The following is a 10,003-nucleotide window of genomic DNA, read 5'->3' as shown; positions in this document are numbered from 1 at the left end:
GAGCTCAGGTGCATCCTGTTTCCATTGATCATCCTTGAGATGTTTCTACAACTTGATTGGAGTCCACCTGTGGGAAATTCAATTGATTGGACATGATTTGGAAAGGCACACACCTGTCTATATAAGGTCCCACAGTTAATGGTGCATGTCAGAGAAAAAACCAAGCCATGAGGTCGAAGGAATTGTCTGTAGAGCTCCGAGACAGGATCGTGTCAAGGCACAGATCTGGGGAAGGGTACCAAAACATTTCTGCAGTATTGAAGGTCCCCAAGAAAACAGTGGCCTCCATCATTCTTAAATGGAAGAAGTTTGGAACCCCCAAGACTCTTCCTAGAGCTGGCTGCCTGGCCAAACTGAGCAATCGGGGAAGAAGGGCCTTGGTCAGGGAGGTGACCAAAAACGTGATGGTCACTGACAGAGCTCTAGAGTTCCTCTGTGGATATGGGAGAACCTTCCAGAAGGACAACCATCTCTGCAGCACTCCACCAATCAGGCCTTTATGGTAGAGTGGCCAGACTGAAGCCGCTCCTCAGTAAACGGCACATGACAGCCCGCTTGGAGTTTGCCAAAAGGCACCTAAAAAAACTCACAAACCATGAGAACAAGATTCTCTGGTCTGATGAAACCAAGATTGAACTCTTTGGCCTGAATGCCAAGTATCATGTCTGGAGGAAAGCTGCCACCATCCCTCCTGAGTAAAGGGTCTGAATACTTATGTAAATGTTATATTTCCAGTTTTTTTTATTTATATAAATTTGCTAACATTAAAAATAAAAATAATAATTACTTCGTCATTATGGGTGTATTGTGTGTAGATTGATGAGGGAGGTAAAATGTTGATTTAATTCACTTTAGAATAAGGCTGTAACGTAACTCAAATGTGGATAATGACAAGGTGAAAACTTTTCTGAATGCTCTGTATATATTAATTTGTATAATTTACAGTGAGATGCGTGTTAGCAGTGATGAGTGTTTCTTCCTTTGTGTTTTTCTGGTCGAGAACAGCATATTCCCATGTAGCCTTGAACCTATTCCTGGTCCCAGATCTGTTTGTCTTGTCAAATCCTATGGTCATTGTCAAGCAAGACAGCACAAAACAGATCTAGGAACCAGGCTAAGTTAGAAACTGCTTTCGCTTTATAATTATATCAGATTAAAATCTATCTCTGTCAGTTTACCTTCAAAATGTATTCAAAAGTTGCCAATCTATGTAAATACAATCAACTACGAGAAAAATAAATCCCAACATGTTTCCAAGTCGACTTGCATTGTGTGTGTGTGTGTGTGTGTGTGTGTGTGTGTGTGTGTGTGTGTGTGTGTGTGTGTGTGTGTGTGTGTGTGTGTGTGTGTGTGTGTGTGTGTGTTGGCTATATGGGTGATTCACAATTGCATTTCTATTTTCAAGAGTACATCTTTGGTGTAGAGGTCAGGTCAAACAGGTTTAACTGCCTGTACTGTATGTAGCTAGGGTTAGGGGTTAGGGTACATCTTTGGTGTAGAGGTCAGGTCAAACAGGTTAGGGTTAGGGGTTAGGGTACATCTTTGGTGTAGAGGTCAGGTCAAACAGGTTAGGGTTAGGGGTTAGGGGTTAGGGTACATCTTTGGTGTAGAGGTCAGGTCAAACAGGTTAGGGTTAGGGGTTAGGGTTAGGGTACATCTTTGGTGTAGAGGTCAGGTCAAACAGGTTAGGGTTAGGGGTTAGGGTTAGGGTACATCTTTGGTGTAGAGGTCAGGTCAAACAGGTTTAACTGCCTGTACTGTATGTAGCTAGGGTTAGGGGTTAGGGTTTAGGGTTAGGCTGTACTCTGTGTGTGTGTGTGTGTGTGTGTGTGTGTGTGTGTGTGTGTGTGTGTGTGTGTGTGTGTGTGTGTGTGTGTGTGTGTGTGTGTGTGTGTGTGTGTGTGTGTGTGTGTGGTTAGGGTTAGGGTACATCTTTGGTGTAGAGGTCAGGTCAAATAGGTTAGGGTTAGGGTTTAGGGTTAGGGTTAGCGTGTACTGTATGTAGCTAGGGTTAGGGTTAGGGTTTAGGGTTAGGGTTAGCCTGTACTGTATGTAGCTAGGGTTAGGGTTAGGGTTTAGGGTTAGGGTTTAGGGTTAGGGTTTAGGTTTAGCCTGTACTGTATATAGCTAGCTTGTTAATACCATCACAGTGGTTACAGAGCAGCTCACATATCCTATTGGCTCAATAACTATATACATTATTTTTTCCAGATGTCCTTGAATCATTAATAGAGGACAGTATATAGACAGATGGTATACCATATACAATAAACATATATTCATTTTAATAAAAATTATTTTTAAATAAAACGCTTTTAATGTTCACAAACAAATTAAAAATGAAAACCTGAAATGTCTTAAGTCAGTAAGTATTCAACCCCTTTGTGACGTCAGCGAGGACCTGCAGTTGGATACGTCCGTTAACAGGCTGGAAACAGGTGGCCAGGTGCAGCTCAGCGTGACACACCTGGAGAAGGAGTGAGAACATCAGACGCTGGAGACAGTAGGTAAACGTTTCCACAGTTCAAAACAACATCATGTTGCTGAACATTCTGGTCCCTCTCCCAGATGGCTGTACTTGGTTAGGTAGCTACAGTGCCTTCAGGAACTATTCACACCCACTGGCCTTCACACGCTACCCCATCAAGTGGAATTATATCTACAAATTAATACAAATAAAAGGATGAAATGTCTTGAGTCAATTAGTATTTAACCCCTTTGTTATGGCAACGAGCCTAAATAAGTTCAGGAGTAAACATTTGCTTTAGGGCTAGGCATCCCACTAGCGGGACAACTTCCGGTGAAACTGGAGCGCGCAATTCAAATAAATAATCATACACATTATGGATTTTAAACATTCAGGTACATATAAGTGTCTTATATCGGCTGAAAGCTTAAATTCCTGTTAATCTAACTGCACTGTCCGATTTACATTAGCTATTACGGCGAAAACATGCCATGCGATTGTTTGAGGACGGCGCCCCAGTTCAAAATATTTTTCCACCGGCACAGGTTTCATAAATTCACAAATCGGGATTAAATATTCACTTACTTTTTGAAAAATCTTCCTCTGATTTGTCATCCAAGGGGTTCCAGCTATAACATGTAGTGTTGTTTTAGATCAAATCCTTCTTTAGATCCCAAAAAGTCTGTTTAGTTGGCGCCATCGATTTGATTCAACATGCAGAGAAAGGAATCCGAAAATTTACCCCTTAACTTTTTTTCAACAAGTCAAAATGCGTTTCTATTTACTCCTCAGACACCCTGAAATGTAATCAAACTATGAAATGTCTTACGGAAAGAATGTTCAATAAAATGTTCAATAGGAAACCAATTTTAGCAGGTGCGTAATGTCTTCATGCAAACATGAATTTCCAAGACTGTGTCCCTGTACTACAACTGATATTTCTTATTCGTTTTTTGAAGTTACAAGCCTGAAACCTTGAACATAAACTGCTGACACCCTGTGGAAGCCATAGGAATTGTATCCAGGGAGCTAATTTTCAATATGATCTTATACTTGCCATTCTAAGAGGATGGTCTCTCAACAACAACAAAAAACATTCCGGTTGGTTTATCTTTGGATTTTCTCCTACCATATCTATTGTGTTATATTCTCCTACATTATTTTAACATTTCTACGAACTTCAAATTGTTTTCTATCCAATGGTACCACTTATATGCTTATCCTGGCTTCTGGGCCTGAGTAACAGGCAGTTTACTTTGGGCACATCATTCAGGCGGAAATTGAGAAAAAAGGGGCCTAACCCTAAGTCACATAATAAGTTGCATGGACTCAGTCTGTGTGCAATAATAGTGGTTAACATTATTTTTGAGTGACTACCTCATCTCTGTACCCCACACATACAATTATCTGTAAAGTCCTTCACTCAAGCAGTGAATTTCAAACACAGATTCAACCACAAAGACCAGGGAGGTTTTCCAATACCTCGCAAAGAAGGGCACCTATTGGTTGATGGGTGAAAAAAAAAAAGACATTGAATATCCCTTTGAGCATAAAGTTATTAATTACACTTCGGATGGTGCATCAATACACCCAGTCACTACAAAGATACAGGCGTCCTTCCTAACTTAGTTGTCGGAGAGGAAGAAAACCACTCAGGTATTTCACCATGAGGCCAATGGGGACTGTAAAACAATTACAGGAGAAAACTGAGGATGGATCAACAACATTGTAGTTATTCCTCAATACTAACCTAAATGACAGAGTGAAAAGAAGGAAGCCTGTACAGAATGCAAATATTCCAAAAACATGCATTGTGTTTGCAATAAGGCACTAAGGTTAAATATTCAATCGAAATGTTGAATGCGTTCCGCATTTAACCCAACCAGAGAGGTGCAGGGGGCTTCCTTAATCGACGCCCACATCATCCGCGGAATAGTTATTGGGGTTAACTGCCTTGCTCAACGGCAGAATGGTCCATTTTTCCACCTTGTCGGTTTGGGGATTCGAACCAGCGACCTTTCGTTTACTGGCCCAATGTTCTTAACTGCACATTGCCAGAGACGGGGAATTCTCATTGACTCTTCAGATAGTTTTAGGAAATACAAATCACTGATTTATCCTGTTCATGTCTTATGATAAACGTAGGCAAATTGATACATTTTCAATACATTTAGTTGATTCCCTAAGAAGTTCAAAAAAAAATTTTCTAAATGATTGAAATCCATTTATTCTCAGAATTCCGTCCTCCTCCGTATCACAGATTAAATAGGGCTGTATATGTCATGGCTTTAGAAGCTTCTGATAGGCTAATTGACATCATTTGAGTCAATTGGAGGTGTACCTGTGGATGTATTTCAAGGCTTTTTTAATGGCGGTTTTGGAGCATTGGCTTCTTCCTTGCTGAGCGGCCTTTCAGGTTATGTCGATATAGGACTTGTTTTACTGTGAATGTAGATACTTTTGTACCTGTTTCCTCCAGCATCTTCACAAGGTCCTTTGCTGTTGTTCTGGGATTGATTTGCACTTTTCGCACCGAAGTACGTTCATCTCTAGGAGACAGAACGCGTCTCCTTCCTGAGCGGTATGACGGCTGCGTGGTCCCATGGTGTTTATACTTGCGTACCCACTGTTTGTACAGATGAACGTGGTACCTTCAGGCGTTTGGAAATTGCTCCCAAATGAACCAAACTTGTGGAGGTCTACAATTGCTTTTCTGAGGTCTTGGCTGATTTCTTTTGATTTTCCCATGATGTCAAGCAAAGAGGCACTGAGTTTGAAGGTAGGCCTTGAAATACATCCACAGGTACACCTCCAATTGACTCAAATTATGTCAATTAGCCTATCAGAAGCTTCTAAAGCCATGACATAATTTTCTGGAATTTTCTAAGCTGTTTAAAGGCACAGTCAACTTAGTGTATGTAAACTTCTGACCCACTGGAATTGTGATACAGTGAATTATAAATGACATAATCTGTCTGTAAACAATTATTGGAAAAATGAATTGTGTCATGCACAAAGTAGATGTCCTAACCGACTTGGCAAAACTATAGTTTGTTAACCAGACATTTGTGGAATGGTTGAAAAATGAGTTTTAATGACTCCAACCTAAGTGTATGTAAACTTCCGACTTCAACTGTATGTCAATTTATATACAGTTTTGGGAAGGTTACTTTCTAAATGTAATCTATTACAGTAGGGCCCTATATACAGGGTTGGGTAGGTTACTTTCTAAATGTAATCTATTACAGTAGGGCCCTATATACAGGGTTGGGTAGGTTACTTTCTAAATGTAATCTATTACAGGTACTAGTTACCTGTACAAAAGTAACATCGTTTTTGGATTACCCAAACTCAGTAATGTAATTGGATGACTTTCCCCATAAGTGGCATTAGAAGTAGAAAAAAAAGAATCCATCAAACGCATTTGGTGTGTCATAATAGTGGTCTCTGATTGGTGGTCATCATTTGGTGTGTCATAATAGTGGTCTCTGATTGGTGGTCATCATTTGGTGTGTCATCGTAGTGGTCTCTGATTGGTGGTCATCATTTGGTGTGTCATAATAGTGGTCTCTGATTGGTGGTCATCATTTGGTGTGTCATCATAGTGGTCTCTGATTGGTGTTCATCATTTGGTGTGTCATCACAGTGGTCTCTGATTGGTGTTCATCATTTGGTGTGTCATCATAGTGGTCTCTGATTGGTGTTCATCATTTGGTGTGTCATCATAGTGGTCTCTGATTGGTGGTCATCATTTGGTGTGTCATAATAGTGGTCTCTGATTGGTGGTCATCATTTGGTGTGTCATCACAGTGGTCTCTGATTGGTGGGCATCATTTGGTGTGTCATCATAGTGGTCTCTGATTGGTGGGCATCATTTGGTGTGTCATCATAGTGGTCTCTGATTGGTGGTCATCATTTGGTGTGTCATAATAGTGGTCTCTGATTGGTGGTCATCATTTGGTGTGCCATCATAGTGGTCTCTGATTGGTGGTCATCATGTGGTGTGTCATCATAGTGGTCTCTGATTGGTGGACATCATGGTGGCCTCTGATTGGTGGTCATCACTTGGTGTGTCATCATAGTGGTCTCTGACTTCTGGTCAGACTCGCTCAGTTGGAATAAACTTAAACCTGCGCCTTTTTTAAAAGAACATATGGTATTGTTTTAAGATTTTAAAAAATATATATTTTTTATTTAACCTTTATTTAACTAGGCAAGTCAGTTAAGAACACATGCTTTTCAACCGTTCGCTGCCTGCACCCGCACGCCCGACTAGCATCACCACCCTGGACGGTTCCGACCTAGAATATGTGGACATCTATAAGTACCTAGGTGTCTGGCTAGACTGCAAACTCTCCTTCCAGACTCATATCAAACATCTCCAATCCAAAATCAAATCTAGAGTCGGCTTTCTATTCCGCAACAAAGCCTCCTTCACTCACGCCGCCAAACTTACCCTAGTAAAACTGACTATCCTACCGATCCTCGACTTCGGCGATGTCATCTACAAAATAGCTTCCAATACTCTACTCAGCAAACTGGATGCAGTTTATCACAGTGCCATCCGTTTTGTTACTAAAGCACCTTATACGACCCACCACTGCGACCTGTATGCCCTAGTCGGCTGGCCCTCGCTACATGTTCGTCGTCAGACCCACTGGCTCCAGGTCATCTACAAGGCTATGCTAGGTAAAGTGCCGCCTTATCTCAGTTCACTGGTCACGATGGCTACACCCACCCGTAGCACGCGCTCCAGCAGGTGTATCTCACTGATCATCCCTAAAGCCAAAACCTCATTTGGACGCCTTTCCTTCCAGTTCTCTGCTGCCTGCGACTGGAACGAATTGCAAAAATCTCTGAAGTTGGAGACTTTTATCTCCCTCAACAACTTTAAAAATCTGCTATCCGAGCAGCTAACCGATCGCTGCAGCTGTACATAGTCCATCTGTAAACTACCCACCCAATTTACCTACCTCACCCCCCATACTGCTTTTATTTATTTACTTTTCTGCTCTTTTGCACACCAGTATCTCTACTTGCACATGATCATCTGATGATTTATCACTCCAGTGTTAATCTGCTAAATTGTAATTATTCGATTTATTGCCTACCTCCTCATGCCTTTTGCACACATTGTATATAGATTCTCTTTTTTTTTCTACCATGTTATTGACTTGTTTATTGTTTACTCCATGTGTAACTCTGTGTTGTTGTCTGTTCACACTGCTATGCTTTATCTTGGCCAGGTCGCAGTTGCAAATGAGAACTTGTTCTCAACTAGCCTACCTGGTTAAATAAAGGTGAAATAAAAATAAATAAAAAATAAAATTCTTATTTACAATGATGGCCTAGGAACAGTGGGGTAACTGCCTTGTTTAGGGGCAGAACGACAGATTTATACCTTGTCAGCTCGGGGAATCAATCTAGCAACCTTTTGGTTACTGGCCCAACGCTCTAACCACTAAGCTACCTGCCTCTAACCACTAAGCTACCCTGCCTCTAACCACTAAGCTACCTGCCTCTAACCACTAAGCTACCTGCCTCTAACCACTAAGCTACCTGCCTCTAACCACTAAGCTACCTGCCTCTAACCACTAAACTACCTGCCTCTAACCACTAAGCTACCTGCCTCTAACCACTAAGCTACCCTGCATCTAACCACTAAGCTACCCTGCCTCTAACCACTAAACCACTAAGCTCTAACCACTAAGCTACCCTGCCTCTAACCACTAAGCTACCCTGCCTCTAACCACTAAGCTACCCTGCCTCTAACCACTAAGCTGCCCTGCCTCTAACCACTAAGCTGCCCTGCCTCTAACCACTAAGCTGCCCTGCCTCTAACCACTAAGCTACCCTGCCTCTAACCACTAAACTACCCTGCCTCTAACCACTAAGCTACCCTGCCTCTAACCACTAAGCTGCCCTGCCTCTAACCACTAAGCTGCCCTGCCTCTAACCACTAAACTACCCTGCCGATGATCATACCATGGATCATTTAGCTATTTGATTTGGAATTTGAGGAACCCTTTAGGGACATAAAAAATATCTATGAAAATCTATTCTGATAAAATATTGAATATGGTCTTTACTACTATAGCCCATAGAAATGCATTGAATAACACATTCATAAATGGCAAAAAAAAAACAAATAATAAGGAATAAGGTTTTGAAGTGTCTGTCCTATATCTGGATGATATGAGAAAGCTCAGAAATATTTTTGGACACATATTTCACCCCTGTTGGCACAAAACTACCTCCATACTATCATTCATTTGTATGGGTTACCTTCAGACAAGTCCCGTGACTCTTTTCGTGAGAAGATCGATTGTCGGGATGTCTCATGGTTTGACACACACCGCTGTAGCTTGGCCACCTGTAGACTAACAGTGAAATGCTTACTTTACGGGCCCTTCCCTACAATGCAGAGAGATAATAATACAAGGAATAAATACACAATGAGAAACGATGTAACTTGGCTAGATATATATATAACTTGGGCAGATACCACTTGCCGTTGACAGTGTCTGGTGTAGAGGTCCTGGATGCCAGGGAGCTCGGCCCCAGTGATGTACTGGGCCGTCAACACTACCCTCTGTACCGCCTTACGGTTGGTTGGATGCCAAGCAATTTCCATATCAAGTGAGGCCCACAGAGGTTCTCTCTCAATGGAGGGTCCCCACTGAAGAGCTCTGCATTGAGGCCCACAGAGGTTCTCTCTCAATGGAGGGTCCCCACTGAAGAGCTCCGCATTGAGGCCTACGGAGAGTATCTCTCTCAATGGAGGGTCCCCACTGAAGAGCTCTGCATTGAGGCCTACGGAGAGTATCTCTCTCAATAATGTACCCCACTGAAGAGCTCCGCATTGAGGCCTACGGAGAGTATCTCTCTCAATGGAGGGTCCCCACTGAAGAGCTCTGCATTGAGGCCTACGGAGAGTATCTCTCTCAATAATGTCCCCACTGAAGAGCTCTGCATTGAGGCCTACGGAGAGTATCTCTCTCAATAATGTACCTCACTGAAGAGCTCTGCATTGAGGCCTACGGAGAGTATCTCTCTCAATAATGTACCCACTGAAGAGCTCTGCATTGAGGCCTACGGAGAGTATCTCTCTCAATAATGTCCCCACTGAAGAGCTCTGCATTGAGGACTACGGAGAGTATCTCTCTCAATGGAGGGTCCCCACTGAAGAGCTCTGCATTGAGGCCTACGGAGAGTATCTCTCTTAATGGAGGGTCCCCACTGAAGAGCTCTGCATTGAGGCCTACGGAGAGTATCTCTCTCAATGGAGGGTCCCCACTGAAGAGCTCTGCATTGAGGCCTACGGAGAGTATCTCTCTTAATGGAGGGTCCCCACTGAAGAGCTCTGCATTGAGGACTACGGAGAGTATCTCTCTCAATGGAGGGTCCCCACTGAAGAGCTCTGCATTGAGGCCTACGGAGAGTATCTCTCTTAATGGAGGGTCCCCACTGAAGAGCTCTGCATTGAGGCCTACGGAGAGTATCTCTCTCAATGGAGGGTCCCCACTGAAGAGCTCC

Source organism: Salvelinus fontinalis, chromosome 15 (genome assembly GCF_029448725.1).
Source record: "Salvelinus fontinalis isolate EN_2023a chromosome 15, ASM2944872v1, whole genome shotgun sequence".
Taxonomy (NCBI): domain Eukaryota; kingdom Metazoa; phylum Chordata; class Actinopteri; order Salmoniformes; family Salmonidae; genus Salvelinus; species Salvelinus fontinalis.
This window is presented reverse-complemented; position numbering follows the sequence as displayed.